The 16,608-nt window shown below is 40.7% G+C and overlaps 1 protein-coding gene and 1 long non-coding RNA gene across 3 annotated transcripts in view; one reads left to right on the plus strand and one right to left on the minus strand.

Annotated features, from left to right (window-relative positions):
• Positions 1–16,608, minus strand: part of CDK14 (cyclin dependent kinase 14) — a 389,160-nt gene that overhangs the window by 17,852 nt on the left and 354,700 nt on the right. The gene's annotated exons all lie outside the window — the stretch shown is intronic.
• The window catches only part of LOC146345014 (uncharacterized), a 48,232-nt gene that overhangs the window by 10,733 nt on the left and 20,891 nt on the right, over positions 1–16,608 (plus strand). The window contains exon 2 of the long non-coding RNA XR_014792398.1: positions 12,352–12,501. This is a non-coding gene — a long non-coding RNA (uncharacterized LOC146345014). The remainder of the gene's footprint in view (positions 1–12,351; positions 12,502–16,608) is intronic.

Here is a 16,608-nt window from a genome sequence, read left to right on the forward strand (position 1 = left end):
AAACAGACATTATCTGATGATATATATAACTTGAGAGCCATAGTTTACAAATTTGTCTCTCAAAAAACAGAGAGGTCTTTTAACACAGCTTTTAATCTTTCAAAATTCTATTTTCAATTTTTATATACTACTGACCCAAAATCAACATGTGTTTTTGCAAGTGTAAGAACTTGGTAAAAGAGAGAACGATCACAAAAGAAAAACTCCCTCACAATATTTTGAACATAGCTGTTGTGGAACAAGCTTTCCAGAGAGGCTTGCCTAGTGCCTACGTTGTGCTCCTTTCGGTACCAGGCAAAGACCTTTTTATTTTCCCAGGCATTTTAGGGCATAATCCTATGCATGTTTAGACAGATAAAAGTCTTACAACTCTCACCATTCCCCAACCAGTATGGCTGGCTGGCGAATGCTGGGAGTTGTAGGACGTTTTTCTGTCTAAACATGCATAGGATTGCACCCTTGGTCTTTTCAGTTTGTTATTTTAAATCTGTTACTGTATTTTAAATCTTCGCACTGTTTTTATTTGGTTATTATTGTTATTTCATACTGTAGTTTTACACTTTTATATTGTATTTTATCATGTTGTTTTTTATGGTTTTAATTGTAAAGCGCCCAGACGGCTTTGGCTATTGGGTGGTATAGAAATGTAATAAATAAATATGTAAATAAATATTCCTTCCTTCCACTCTTGCTATATAAATTATGTTTATTCCTTCTATTTTTCTCCAATCCCTTCTAGCAGCAACTCACCTATTATTATTGGTAGTTCAATTATCTTCTATTTATGTGCTACTGTTCTTCTATTGGTTATTTGTACACCCATTGGCCAGGATCCAAAGAACTACTTTGAGCATGCACAACAGCTTGGGCATTCCCTATCATCATCACCACCACCACCATCCATGTCTCTATCCACTCAAGCCCCCTGTCTCTTGCAAAGTTCCTCCTGAAGGCTGGGGGATCCGCTGGAGCAGAATGCTATATGGTGCATAGGGCTTTTGAAGGTAGGAGGGAGTGGCAAAAATTGGGTGCCTTCATCTGTGAAAGCAGAAGCTCTTTCTCCTAAGCTAAAGCCACCACTGGAAGTAATCCATTTAAAACAAATGTCCCAAATCTGCCATAAATGAACATTTTCCAATCACCAGCATGGGGCATTTTCAATAATTTGTATTTTTTTCAAAATTTGTTTGGCATCCTATACACCAGAATACCAATTTAACCTTATTTTCTTTCAACATAGCTGAAACGTGGTATCTTGTACATACAATATATATTGACTTCTAACATCCTCTGTTACTTTGAATCTTACCTTCAACAAAAGCACTTTTGTATGGAGCACTCTGTTTTGCTTATTCAGATTTAGAGGATCAATGTTAAGAGCAGCAGTGATACCATAACCATCACAGGGGATGGAATATAGCCATGTTGTCATCAATGTGGCCTTGGAAAAGGCATCCCCCACTTCCCTCCCTTTCAACTAGACAATTTTCCATTGTTACTTATGAGCAGAGATGAACAGTGTAAAGATGCTACAGATGTGCCAAACTACATTCACTCATTTTTACTTACTCTCCCAAATAATGTATTAATCTCAAAATGGATAAGAGTGAAATTTATTTCATAGCCTAACGCTTCCAAAATGGCAACCATGAAAATATGTAGTTAGAAGAGGTTTACTGATGCTCTACTATAGTAGCTTTCTGATACAAAATTGGTGCTGTTTTGTGGACTGCCCCATAAATATTTTCTACTCTTATGGCTTAAGCTTTTAGCCAAATAAAATGACATACTTCACAAAATTAACAAAAACAAACAAGCTGCTCACTACCTACTGTAAAAAACAGAAGTTTGTTTCTTACTGTGATTTTCTGTTCTCAGAGCCTCATGGAGGGCATTCCTTAACCTTGGGATGGCGTCTCCCTCTACATTAAGTAGGCAGGGCCAAAAGTTGCTTGTTCAGGGGGAGGAGTCACCCCGCCCTCCAGATCAGACTGGCAGAGCAAGCAATCCTTCAACCCCACACTGTAAAGAGAATAAACAGAACCGTGGCCGGAGCAGGCGTGTAAAGAACATGAAAATGTAAGCAATACCCAGGTTTAAACCACATACAAAATAAAATATGGGATAGGGAGGAAGTGACCCAGGAATACCTCTCTACTTTCCCATGTGCACAGTGGTGGCAGAAGTCGAAACCACCCTCCCAGTGCAAAACTGGTTCCCAGAGAGGGTGGGTGGAATGCCCTCTGTGAGATTCTGAGAACAGAAATTCACGGTAAGAAACAAATTCCTGTTTTCTCCAGCCTCATGTAGACCATTCCCAGAAGGTACTATAGCGACCAGTGCCCTAAGCCACCAAGACCTTCTGCAGTACCTTATGCCCGAAGGCTCTGGTGAAGCAGCAGCATCAATTTTATAATGCTCAGTAAATGTATGTACAGATGCACAAGTTGCCACCTTGCAGATGTCAACAATGGGAAAATCCCCTTGAAACATTGCTGAAGCAGCCTCCCCAATAAGGAATGAGCTGTGATCCGTCCCAGGGGCTGTTTGCACAGTGCCTGGTATGCAACCACTATCACCTCCTCCAACCAACAAGAGACTGTGGATTTTGAAACTTTCTGCCCCAAGACCTCAGGCTGGAAGGAGACAAAGAGGAACTCTGAACCCCTAATGTCAGCCGTCCTTTCCAAATAAAAATGTAGTGCTCATCTTACATCCAGTCTGTGTCAGTTCTTTTCCTGAGAATGAACTGGCTTGGGACAGAAGGACATAAGAGATATCTCCTGGGACCTGTGGAATAAGGAATTAATCTGTGGGAGAAAAGAAGGCTCAGTTCTCAATACCACCTTATCATCATGTAAAATGCATAACCAAGGATCTGCAGACAAGTCCCCCAAGTTCAGAAACCCTGTGGACTGAGGTAAGAGCAACTACAACACTGTCTTTAGAGTGAGAAGCTTTAAGGAACAAGTCACCATGGGTTCAAAGGGCTTCCCCGTGACCACTGTCAAGACTCAACTGATTCCACATGGGAAAATGGTGCACTATGGGGATTAATCAAAGATGCTCCCCTAAGGAACCTCTTAATGTGGGGATGAGAACAAAGAGACCCTCTGACCTCACATCCCAGGACACTATTGAGGGCTGCCACTTAAGAGTACTAGTACTTAAGCCCTTATCTAGACCTGCCTGAAGGAATTCTAGGATTTCTGTAATCCCCTCAGGAGAAGCCCCTGACTGCTAGTCCAACACCAACTTAAGGATGCTTTACAAGTCATGTAGTAGACCTTGTTTGTTGAAGTCTGTCTAGATGAGAGATGTATTTTCAAGACTTCTGATGAATATCCTAACTGTTCTAACCATTGCCTCTCAACTTCCATGCTGTCAGTCAGAAGAGCTCCAGATGGGGATGCACTATTGGCCCTTGTACCAGCAGATCCCACTGTGCTGGGAGCCTCCATAGATTCTGTTGAGACAGCCTGATGAGCTACAGAAACCAGGGTCATCTCAGCCAGTGAGAACCAATGAGCATCACTTCCGCTGACAATATTCTGATCTTTTAGTTCACCTTGGGTAACAGAGGAAAAGGTAGAAATGCATACAGGAGCCCCTGCCCCCTGGCTATGGATGTTCTAATGCATTTGTTCCTTCAGCTGCCAGGCATGACAATCTGGAAAGGAAACGTGGTAGCTGAGGATTCTCCATGGTGGTAAACAGATCTCCCAGTGGTCTCCTGAACCGATGTGTCACCTGAAGAAACATTTTGGGATTGAGCTGCCACTCTGACTCCTGAATGGATGTGCAGCTAAGCCAATCCACTGTCAGGTTGGTTATCCCTGCCAGATGTTCCACTCTGAGAGAGCACAGATGTGTTTCCACCCAGGACAGCATCTCCTTCACCAAGTGTTTCAGTGATAATGACTGACATCTGCCTTGTTTGTTCACGTAGTATTTGGCCATCCTAATCAGTACATGGGCACTTGCTATGTCTTCAGCAAACTCTTGAAGGGCCAGGGAGACCTGTTAGCTGTCTCCTTCCAACCAGGTTCCTTGTGTCACTTTGTACCCCAGATGAGCCCCACCCCCAAATGAAGAAGCTAGCACCTGTCATGGTGGTTTTCTTCTCTGGCATCACCATGGTCTATCCCCACTTGAGTCTTATTGGCTCCAGCCACCAGTGGAGTTCTTCCTTGAGCTTGCCTGAAATTGTCACTTTGATGTGTGTTTGAGTAGCTATCTTGTCCAGAAGAAGAAGGTGATACTGGAGGGGGCAAGTATGAAGGCCAAGGAACTAGATCCTGGCAGGGCACCATCATGCCTAGGAGCTATGCTAGGAGTATCATGTCAGCTGTCTTTAACCCCCAAAGAAGGGGGACCTGCTGCTGAATCTTGTGGCGTCTCTCTTCTGTGAGAGGGATGTTTAGAGAAACCATGTCCAGGATCTCCCCCCGATGGACCAATTGCTGGAATGGAGTCAGATGGCTCTTCTCCAGGTTGACCATGAACCCATGTTCTTGTAGACAATCTAAGGTCATGTGAATGTCCTGCCAGCACTTGTTCTCTCAGGGCAAACTGAATTAGGATGTCCAGGTATGCATGCAGGCATATCCCTTTTGTTTGAAGGTGCGTCACCAGTAGAGGAGCTGGGTGAAGGGATAGTGGTCACAGATCATCTAGATGGAGAGGCCGAACATGGGGATCCCTCTCAGGAACATGAAGATAAAGAGGATGAACTTCCACAGGTGTTGTGGTCCTTTTTACGCTTATGCTTGGACTGGCCCCTGGAATGCCTTCATTTTTACTCCTCTTGCTCTTTTTGTGAGTAGGAAAGGAAGAGGATCAGGATCACCGCTGGGACTTGCTCCCCTCCCCCAGGTCCAGCAAGGCCTGGCTGACCTGCTGGACAACTAGGCCCTGGACTCTAGTGATAACTGGGCCAAAGCATCTTCCCCAGAAAGATTGGCTTGGAGGTGGGTAGGATCTGTACTCACCTCTCTGAGCATTTGGTGCCTCTTTGTTTGGCACCAAATAGGTGGAGGCTTGGAAAGGCCCTGCCGTGTCCTCCTGGGCTTCAGAGGCCTCCAAGTTGTTTCAGGCCTCATCTCTCTTTTCCACCATGTTGCATTGGGGGATGACCGATCTTGGGCATCCTTCATCTGCCTTTGAGGGGGAGGCAGCAGAGAGAAAAAAACACTGTGCACCCTACTCACAGTCACTGGACAGTAGCTCTGGCCAGGCCTCAGCTGGTCCACTGAGCCTGGTGAACACAGAGGGGGACCCCTGCAGTGACTCTGGACATGGTGCAGCCCAATCTCCTGGCCACCGATGCTGCCTTTTCCTCCAGGCCTCCGCTGGTATGCCAGAGCCAGAGGAAGAATTAGAGGGCCCTCTGTACGTACTGAGAAGCGGCCTTCTCCGAGAGCAAAAGTGAACCTCCTCCCAACTAAATGTAAGCCCTGTGGTCCCTTCTAGGATGTGTTGGGCAAGGTAGGGCAGTGAGGGTAGTGAAAAAACAAATAAAAGTGTCAAGAAAAAGCAACTAGAGCTTCAAGAAAAGCAACAAAGCTCAGCCTCTTAGCTCAGTAGGCAGAGCTGGTCTGGGACTCACCCTGAAGAAGCAACTTTTGGCGCTGCCTACTTACTCCAGAGGGAGGCACCATCCTGAGGTTAAGGAATGCCCTCTGGAAAAAGGAATTTGATTACATTTTTGTTTTCAATCAGGTTTGATTAAATTTGCTTAAATGTCAACTGAAAACTAGACATCTACACTGTGAACCCCAAATGTAGAATGTTAAGCAACTAAAAAAGCAAACGTTTGGAAGACTTAAATGTAGAATATGGGAAGAGTTTTTTTATTTCATATCAAATGTTTTCTGTGGGCTTAAGGTTTTGAGAAATATGATCTAGTCAATACATGTAGCAGATGTAAAAGAATGGAGCAATGGAAGTGGATTAAGTAAGGACAACCAGAGTGTCAGTTAATCTGTTGGATCAAATGCTAAAGCCTTTATATGTAAAATATGTACAACAATGGGTCAAATATATCGCGTGTAAACATTCAAAGACAAGATGTAGATTAAAAGGCTACATGAAGAGTCTGCTGGGGGGAAATACGGAGCCATGCTGCTAGAATGACATCCAGCAGTTATTTCTGTGACAGGCAATGGCAATCTAGTCCATTCTGATATAGAACAAAACTAGACTTGATTTCAATGAGACTAAAGTGTGACTAATTTAGCTTGGATCCAACCCATTGTACTGGAAAGTGGCCACTGTGTCATACTTCATAGTGGGAGGAACTTAAATAGTCTTAAAGGCATTACTAGGGTCATTATCTACTTCTCCTAATTAAAGACATGACCATTTAAAAAAAGACCCCCTACACACACACACACACACACACACACGCGGAAGGATTTCACCTCCCCCCCCCCCATGCTTAAACAACTACATTTTTGAACATGCTCTCAAAGGAATGGAAAGATTTTTTAAAAAGTAAAGCTTTAACCAAACATTAATAATCTAAATGACTAACAGTCTGTAAAACTGCCTGAAGAAAAGTGGAATGCAACTTATTTACAACTAAGCGTCAGTCCAAATAAAGACTCTTAACCTTTCAGCCATGATCATTTCTCCTCCTCCTCCTAAAGAGAAGCAAATATTTAGAGGAAACAAATGAATAAAGAAGTTCTATTATTCCTATTTGGTTTTTACTAAGTAGTTTAAAGACATTCTTCATTTGGAAGATACCCATCTGTGAATAAGCAGGAAATAGGTGATCACAGCATTGCTAATCCCACTGTATTTGACCTCTGAGAAAAACAGTTCATGTCATCCTAGTGCTGGTGAGCATTTATCCAGATGAAAGACATCAAGCAGTTAACCTGCTCAGCAGAGGTAAGGCAAGCGAGCAACAGAGTAATGACCTCTAAACAAATGTGGAAGGTATACCCAATTAATACTGTGACAGCTCTGCGAAAGAAAGTGAAAGCTCAGCAAAAATTAGCCACGATCAAGTCCGGACACTATGAGAACAGGATGAATCTGACATCCAAGTCACCTTATTACTTGAACTCACAGTAAAGTTTGTTAAAGCATTTTTATTTTTGGTTAGAGTTGTGTTTAATTTTTCCCCATATAAGCACTGATTAAAAAGTTTTAATATTTGGATTAAAAAGACTGAACAAGATCCACAAAAAAGCTGCTTCACAATTGTGGAAACCTCTAATCTACATATCCTAACAATGTCACAAGCCTATATGGACAGAACCCAATTCACTTAAATTAATAAGCTGAGCAAATTCAGAGTGGTACATTCAGTGTGCATTTTTAAGTTTATGAGAACTTTCTCTTTAAGAGTCCTTTAAAAAAAGTTACCTCCATTGTGTACATTTCTAAACAGTCTACACAGCATATTGTGTTATGTCTTCAGTAGCATACATACCAAGTTGTGCTTCTCAAATATTTATTTTTAAACTAGTATCTATAGTAGGGCTTGTATGTTTATTTAAAGATCTTTACTTCGGGACAGAAATGTTAGTCTGTGAGATTTCCTCTACATATGGCAGGCAGCTGTCAGAACCAGTGTGAAGGGTTAAAGGTCAGCACAGCTGCTCTGTTAAATCTGAGGGCTCCATCAACATCTCAGAATTCCTGCCGGGTTGGAGCTGGGAGACCACAGATTAGAGTACATTGGAGTGTGTATATAAGGTCACTTTGTGTCTATCAAAGTGATATCAAACTGCCAAGCTGTACAATACATTTAACTGTGGTCTGTGTTAAAAGAAAATAGAAAGAAAATGGACATGTGAATAGCACATTACAGTTTAACATGGCATTTCATATTGTCCTTCAAACAGAAGGATTTCATAATTGTGAAGATATGTTGATTGGACACATGCTATAGATATGCTGACTGAGCAATAGATTTCATTAAATCTCTAGATTAAATGCTGATAACACCAAATAATTCTTGTCAATTAGGTTACAGGAGAGAGATAAAAATTACACAGAGAAACCAGATGTTTGCATGTAATGAACCAATACACATATGAAGCTGATCTGCTTCAGTGCACTGCTTTAATGTGCTATTAGTGCTTTCTGAAAAACCACATTTTACTGAATATAACCATGCATTTGGAACCCACAGGGGAAAAAATATTGGGGGGAAAGGGCAATTTGGACCATAGAAGCAGAGGGCAGGAAAAGGGTTGTTAAAGAGTACTTTTGATAATGATGGCAATAAATGATATTTGCACACTGTTGCAATACATCAGAGAAATGGAGTGGGAGACGCAGGCACAGGATTTATAAATGTTTACCATTTATTTTGCAAGTGGAGCAAACTTAAGGGGTTAGGCCTGGAAGCAATAGAACAATACATATGCTTGATATTAACACACATAATGTTTGTAACACAATGCCACCCTACTGTAATGTTATAACAATCTGTGGTTTTGTTGTGGCTGTTGGAATCAAGCTGCACAGGGATCACTGATGAGTGATCACAAAAATACTGTTCTTTCCCTACTGTCCCTCAAGCAGCAGGGATCAAATAACAGTTTCTCGGCTGCCTCTCTTTTAAACTAAAACATCTTCACTCTACATGCATCTGTGGCAGGTTGGTATCTGTTTCCTCACTACTGTTTTGTTTTTGAGACCCCCAACCTCGGATCACTAGGAGGTTCTGAGAACAGAAAAAGTCTGACATGATGTTTTATAGACTCTTGGATCCTTTAGGTATATAAAATTTGTGTTCAGGGGATCTGTTGTGCTTGTCTTCAATAACAACTATGCTCCAAGGATAAGTAATTCAGTTAACTTATCATAAGAGGAACAAGAAGAAGCTGCATCATTATCTAGTTTCAGATAAACAAAGCATTGCGTTCTATTCTGTGGGTCTCATAAATTCTGAGACTGAACAGTACTTCTGGTTGTTAAGGGAATGCTTTAAAAATGGATTGGATCCAAAAAAAAAAAGAGTGGAAGAAAAATAGCTACTAGCGTTGTTTCACAAACATTTGTGCAAGTGGTTCTGCAAGAGATTGTGCAGTGCTATAATGGAATAGCAGAATCCTATGATAGTTCTTATGCATCTGTTTGCGCAACATTTGGCACAAATGGAAAGGCTTCTTTGGATTCATTTTCACTTTTGAGCAGCGATCTAGGGCAAAGTCTAAGACAGCCTTTCCATGAATGGGAGACAGCTTCTATTAATCCATTACTTGGGGGGGTGGGGTGCTTAAGAACAAGTTGTCATGTCATCTAACTATCTGCTGCTACAGCAAGCATTAATCCCAGTGTTAGTTAACAATATTTACCACTATTAGAATGGCTTTCGTGAAAGAAAGACTTATATCTAGCTTCTCAACCTCCTGCCAGAATGATCCTCATGTAATATATAGAAATGTTTAAGGCTGTAACCGTACGCATGTTTAGACATGTTTTTCTGTCTAAACATGCATAAGACTGAGCCCAAACTCTCTGCTTTCCATTCTCTCCCCAAGAGATCCTCATACAAAGCACTTTCCCCCCGCTGCTGCTAGCAGTGAGGAAAGAGCAATATATATCAGGTTAGCTGGTGCGTGTGCTTGCATGTCTGTGCTTGCACATGGGTGTGAGCATGTGGACACAGCCTCGACCCCCAAGTCATCATCACATATGGCCCTCAGGGCCAAAAGGGCTATGCACCCCTGCACGAAAGCATACTTTGGTAAAAAGAATTATAGTTGCCCTAACCACTGACCATCAATGCAATGACTAAAACTGACTCTTGAGTTAGTCAAACACATTCTGGGAGCAGGTCAAGAAACCCAGTTTCCCAGGCTTTTACTGGGGATGGATGGATCTATCAAGCTCATTCCATCTTATTATTTACCCAGGTTATATATTTTTAAAATAATCTTTACAATTCTGCTTCAGTTGTCGTCACTCTTCTATTTTTCATTTGTCCGCTGCTTTTATACTAATGCTTTCATTGAATGCCTTACCGCTGATGTTCTTGAATTTTGGGATTGTAAGTCACTCTGGGAATTGTTATGGCTGAAAGGAGTATCAAATGTATTCATCAAATAAGCAGTGGCATGTATATAGAACTGTTAGGCAGATTCAAGCAGCTTTGGGGTAGACCACAGTTGACAATAAGCAGTCAACTTCTGTTTCTTTTTACAGGGGCTACAGGAGGCTGGGGCCAATGAAGTCATGGCAGCCATAACAGTACGGGTATTTAAACAGATTTGATTAAATAAAAGTCAGCAGGGAAGTTCAGTGTGGTGGCTCCTGTGTTGAGAACCCTATGGCTTTTAGAAGAATGAAATACTTATGGTCCATGTTTTAGCTGCTTCTATCCAAAAGGGCTGATACATGAAAAAAGAACAAAGGTGTGTCATTTTAATGCCTGTCCACTTCCCCCATCTAAATCCGCTAAGATCCTTTCTACAGCTATAAAGAAGGAAGTCTCAAAAGATCTTAATTCCTTGGCACACAACAGTATGGTAACTTAGGGGGAAATGTTTGGGCCTATTGTAATTACTATTGCAAAAAAGATCAGTGCTGAACTCTTGGTACAGACTAGTTTTGCAAACTGGCATAACATTATTTTAAAAACATTTATATGTCGTATATTACTGCTTGGTCTTTGTAATCCTCAGAAGGAGTGCTTCTCACAGTGCTGCCCTTGTAATCCGACATTTTGTGTTGCAGCACTTGACCCCTGGAATGCACTCCCTCTTAACATCAGGCAGGCATCTAGTTTGACTTTCAGGTGCCTAAGTTATCTTGTAACTGTGCATTTGGTTTCTTTTTCCTAGGTGCAGAACTTGGCATTTATCCCTATTCAATCTCATTCTGCCCAGCGCTCCAGTCTGTCAAGATCACTTTGAATTTTGTTTCTATCTTCCAGAGTATTAGCTATCCCGCCCAATTTCGTGTCATCTGCAAATTAGATCAGCATTACCTGCACCTCCTCTTCCAAGTCATTAATAAAAATGTTGAAGAGCACTGGGCCCAGGACTAAGCCCTGCGGTACCCCGCAGTTGGAGAAGATCTAATTGATAAGCACTCGTTGAGCCAACTGTGGATCCACCGGATCATTGTTTCCTCTAGCCCACTTTGAGCTAGTTTGCTCATCAGGATATCATGGGGCACTTTGTCACTTTTGCACTTTTTTATTCATTGCCTAATTATTGCTTTTGAGCTTTCTGGTCGTTAGAATAATGTTAGTGTGTGCTACATTTATTCCCCTACAGCCTACATATTTTTCTTTTAAAATGCACAAATGACTGAATCTTTCACTTCATAAATCCCATATTCCTGCCTTCCCTTTTTAGTAAGATGAATCAAATGGAGATGGAATCTTAATGGAAAATAACTTTTGAAGTGGGTGGTAGAAGAACAATAAATCATGATAGGAGTTATAAGGTGACAATAAAGTAAAAGTTAAAAAGTCACTTGGCTCCATCCAATTAAGAAGAATATACAAGCCATGATGAATTTAATGCAGGAGAAAGATTATATAAAAAGACTGTGCAGCTTATTTCAACATTACCAAATTATAAGGGCAGGGAATGTTTTAATAGCCTACAAAATAGAGTCTGTCAGTTTATACTATTTAAAGTCAGATTTGTATATGCAAAGTTTGAATAATAAGTGCTAATGAAATGCAAAGGGAAACCTTGGAGCAAAACACTGCAAAACAACTTAATTTTAAAAAATGACACCTTGTTGACACAAACAGAAATATCCTATTCAACTATTCCCTATGTTTAATTTACTAGTAGTGTCACATACATTATCCAGCTACATTATATAATTCAGAAGTTCTAAAAGGATGAAAAAAAAACAAAAATCAGGAAAAATTGAACTTTGTGAAATCCTTTCAAACATCATAAATACTATTTCTTCTGGGTTTAAGTTACAGAAGCAGATGATTAATTGAAATTTCAGTAAATATTGACATTCTAGCTGTATGTGCTTTTAAGGAGCAGGGGGCAGGGAAGGAGAAAAAAAAGGAGACACTAGGTTTATTTTTTCTAAAAAGTACTTAACAATAATTTGTACTTTCTGTGGTTTCTAATCTTGGCTTGTTCAGATAACCCATAGTTAAAAGTAACCACAGTTCCTGGTTCAGAAGAAATGACAAGCTGTGGTTAGATTAAAATGAAAGTGGATGCTTCAAATTTCCTGCTTGTGGCTTCTTTTGAGGGGTGAGCAGATTTGTGCAAGTAAAGCTGAACTATGCTTTAGCTTTACATCTGAACCAGATGTTCCAGACAGATGTTCCAGACAGAGGGCTCCCAGCACTACCAATCAAAATGCATTGTGTAGCTATTCCTTCTTTTTTATCCTTAATAGATTTTCTGTGATAAGAGAAAAGATGGAAGCAGCAGTGGGAAAACACAGATGGGTTAAGAGTGGAAGATGACAACGTCTGGACCCTTTGTAAAATTCTGTGAATGAGGCAGGGTGATTGCATCATAAAAGCTTCGTTTGGAAGCATCCCAGGTTAGTATTACTACTGATTTATAAGTGCTATGTGAATAAAGTCTGGTTCAGACATTCAAAAAGCAAACAAACCTTTTCACATGATGTTTTCCCATTTACAGGGGAATGTGTGACCTGGGATGGCCATGGATACAGATGAAACCAAGTGCAACCAATTCTAGTTATCATGGTGGCTAGATAATGGCCTGGTTTGCACGACATGCCAGGCTCACTGTAGGTTATTTAACCTACAATGAGCCATGGTGCATGTTGGGTGCCTTTTTGAATATGCAACCCCCAATGGGGTCGCAGTTTGTCACCCAAACCTGGCCATTGGGGGTTATGCAAGGGTTCAACAACCCTCCATTTGTTGTAGGGTTATGCGAGGGTTGTTTAACCCTTGCGTAACCCCTGATGGCCGGCTTCGGATGACATGCCGCAACCCCATTGGAGGTTGCATATTCAAAATGGCACTCAACATGGACCATGGCTCACTGTAGGTTAAATGACCAAATGGTGAGCCCGGTGTGTCATGCAAACAGGGTCACTGTGTGGTGCCACACTTACAGCAACTGCTGTTCAAAGCTGTAGTATCCATAGATGGCCCAAGTCAAATTGCCCATGTGAATGTACTTCTGGAGAAAGTTGAAGCATACTGGCCCCAAGTGTTTATGGAATACAAGTTTGTGTATAGATGATATTCTACATGGGGATGACTTCCAACCTAACCTCCAAATTTGAAGTCATTTCTAGGTGGAACAAATGCAAACATACGAACTTTCTAGAAAGGATCTAGAAAATAATAGTATCAAGTTTATTAATAGTTCACAGACCATGAAATTCTAAACATAAATATTTGATTACATACACAGTAGTTTAAAAAATAGATACCCAGCCTAAAAGGAATGCCTTTTCTTTTCAAACGTAAATCTGTATTCGTACAGTGCTACACAGCCAGATTCTATTGTGGATAGACTTCTCAGCATATTACAAAGTATTTAGAAACAGCATTCAGTCTTTCGTGCCTGTTTTGAAAGACAAGCCAGTCCAGTTCATCTTTGTAAGGGTTAAAGATGTACACAGCGGAATGGGAGGAGAATGTTGTAATTTTGGTGGGGATTTATGAATTGCTCAGGCCAGTCAGCATCTTGTGCACAACAGACTCTGTCTAAATCTATTCCTTACCTGCTGGGCAGAGACAATTCCCCTCACACTGCAAACCCTGAAGTCCTTTAAGCGGCCTGCTTTGTAACCTTGGCAGCTGGGCCTTACACAATCCTTCATCTTTTGCAGCTAGGCTTCATTGATTGAAACTATGGCAGCTTGTTAGCCAACAATCGAGCATGAAATCACTACACCACAGACCCCTGTTCTGTGAGTCAATCATTTTTTTTCCCCATTACACATTTGTATGCTAAGGTCAAGAAGAACCAAAAGAGAAAATAAGGAACAAAACAAATACAAAAGATTGTGGAAGTGAAAACAGTTCATTTTAAGATGTAAATTTAATGCTTTATTGTTGTTGTTGTTGTTGTTATTAATTACATTTCCATACCGCCCCATAGCCAAAGCTCTTTGGGCGGTTTACAAACGTTAACGCATTAAAATACAATATACAAAGTTTAAAAATCATTTCGATATTATGAAGTCAGGTAGTGGATTAAAAATACATTTGAAAAACTGAAGAGATGTGAAAGAGCTTATTGTTCAACACTGTTCCCAACTCTGTATTTGGCCCACTATTTTAAATACATATAATTCACAGAGTCTAGAAGACTTACATATTAAGTGTGTTCAGCATACCAAAATTTGACAATGTCATTATAAACATGTACATCAGTGGGTAAACTTTAAAAGCTCAAACTATATGTGACATAAGCATGTGCTTACAATTACCACCACCCTTCACAAAAAGCAGCTATGGAGAAGGCTCCAATCTGGATTGGGAGAAACCCCTTTCTACATACACTGTTTTCCCACTGAAGATCACTGTTCTCTTGCTGCAAATAGGGGGCATTTGACAAGAAAGTGCAGGTAGAAAAGGTATAACTGCCCTCCCACCATAGTCCAGGTGCAGACTGGTAGCCCCAAATAGCTGCTTTTCGTAAAAGAATGACAGCAGACATATGCGTAATGTAACATGCAGTTTGGTGCTCAGATAGTTTTAAGTACATTCCCTTGATAGAGACTTCATTGTATCAGTAGCTGAAGCACATTATTAGCACAATGGCGATAAACTAACCAGCCCCAAGTATTTCAGATAGAGAAATGATAACAATCTTACAGAGATATTCCAGTCTCATACTTCAAACTAAAAGCAGTTAAATCCTCTGGTAAATCCTGTGTTTAAAGCGTTTCTTGGCAAATGATGATTGGGAAGCTGAACACATATTGAAGCCATTCACAGGGCTGGGTTCCACAAAGTTTTTCTTCAAAATGACAGGAGAAAATCACTACACAGTGATGGTTGTGTGAACCTAACTAGTGTGTAGGAGCACGTATTAAATTTGTCACTGAGATGCTGCCAAAAACAGTCACTGTTGTGCGCATCACATTTGGAACAACTTACCATGTGGATCCCCAGCATCATGCTGAGGACCTATGTTCCCACCCAGGTTAACATTATGGTATGAACTAGGATGAGTTAGTTCTAGTGACTGATATTGGCTACTTACATGTGAAATATTCAGGAAGTTCTGAGTTTGCAAGGAGCAAGTGCCTGAAGCAACCATGTGCATAGTAAGTGACATATATCCACACAGGTGGCCAGACTAAACCTGCATTCACTGCAGGGACTGCATGAGGGGGAAAAAGATCTTAAAGTACCCCTTAGGCACATACAACATTACAGTGCCTTTCACAGCTATAGCTATAGGTATGCTTTAGAGAGAAACTGAATATACTTTAGTGAGAAACATACTTTAAATGGCTATGCTTGCAATTGAAGCAGACAGGCCCTAACATGATCATGAACACCACATCCTCCATGTCCCCATTTCACATTTTCTTATGTAGCAACTACAACACATTATTATTGCTTAGGGCTCTAAGCCTGAATTCTGAAGTGACAGGGGAAAAAACCTCAGTGTTGAAAGATGCTCTAGTTTAGTCCCTGAAAATCCTTTGTGCAAAGTTTTCTAGTCTTCTAAACATGACCTAACATAGATGAGGTTCTATTTCTTAAAATAACTGCATGGCATTAAGCTGCAAATATGTGCTGTTTAGATGCTTGTGGAAGAGTATGACAAATAATTGTGCAGTGCAATCCTACGGACATTTCTGAAATGCAAATCCTATGTGTTCAATAGGAATTACTCCCAGGTAAGTGAGCACAGGGCTGTAGGCCAAAACCACTTTGGAAATAAATGGAGATGCACCAGGATCAGAGGTGCTGCTGGAAGAACAGTCAGTAGTAACTGAAATAAGTAGGATAATTGGAAGAACAACAGAAGTGCTAAAGGGTGGGCCTAGAAAATGGTATGAAGAGCTTAGCCTGGCCCCTTTCTTTGCTAGTTTTGGTGAGACTATTAAAATGTTTCTGCTCTACATGGCTTTTGAGAGATTTTACATGTATTAGCTCCATTCTCTGTTGTTGTTGTTTTAATACCCCTGTTCTTAATTTTGTTGTTACAATGTTTTACAGTTTTAAATTGTAAATCTCCTTGGAGGCTCTTTCTAGGCTGAAAAGTGACTTAGAAATAGTTTTAAAAATACAGAAATAAAAAGCCACCTGCTATAACTGACACTAAGCAGATCTGGGCACGGGATCTACTTGGGAATGCCACATAAGCCAACTCTAAATTTCTTTGAGAAAAGATGGTACATATATGGAATAAATGATACAGAACTGTTTCAGACAGGCCTGCCGATACCAACAGCTTATGGGTATATAGATGCCAGTGCAATTATTTCACTGCACAAGTCCAAAATAAAGAAGCTGTCTGTGCAGGGTGGGTGGGGTGGGTGGAGAGAAGGGCAATAAAATGAAATTCCAGATGAATAATATGGAGTTTGTATCACAATGAAAGGCAATATGAATAAAGTAGAGAGCACCTCAAAATACTGGGACCAAATTATTGTCAAATATTTTAGTCTGTCAGCAGATTCGGACATATTCAACCCTACTAA

This window comes from Heloderma suspectum, chromosome 5, assembly GCF_057233095.1.
Source record: "Heloderma suspectum isolate Gila_16-S chromosome 5, 16-S_ref, whole genome shotgun sequence".
Taxonomy (NCBI): domain Eukaryota; kingdom Metazoa; phylum Chordata; class Lepidosauria; order Squamata; family Helodermatidae; genus Heloderma; species Heloderma suspectum.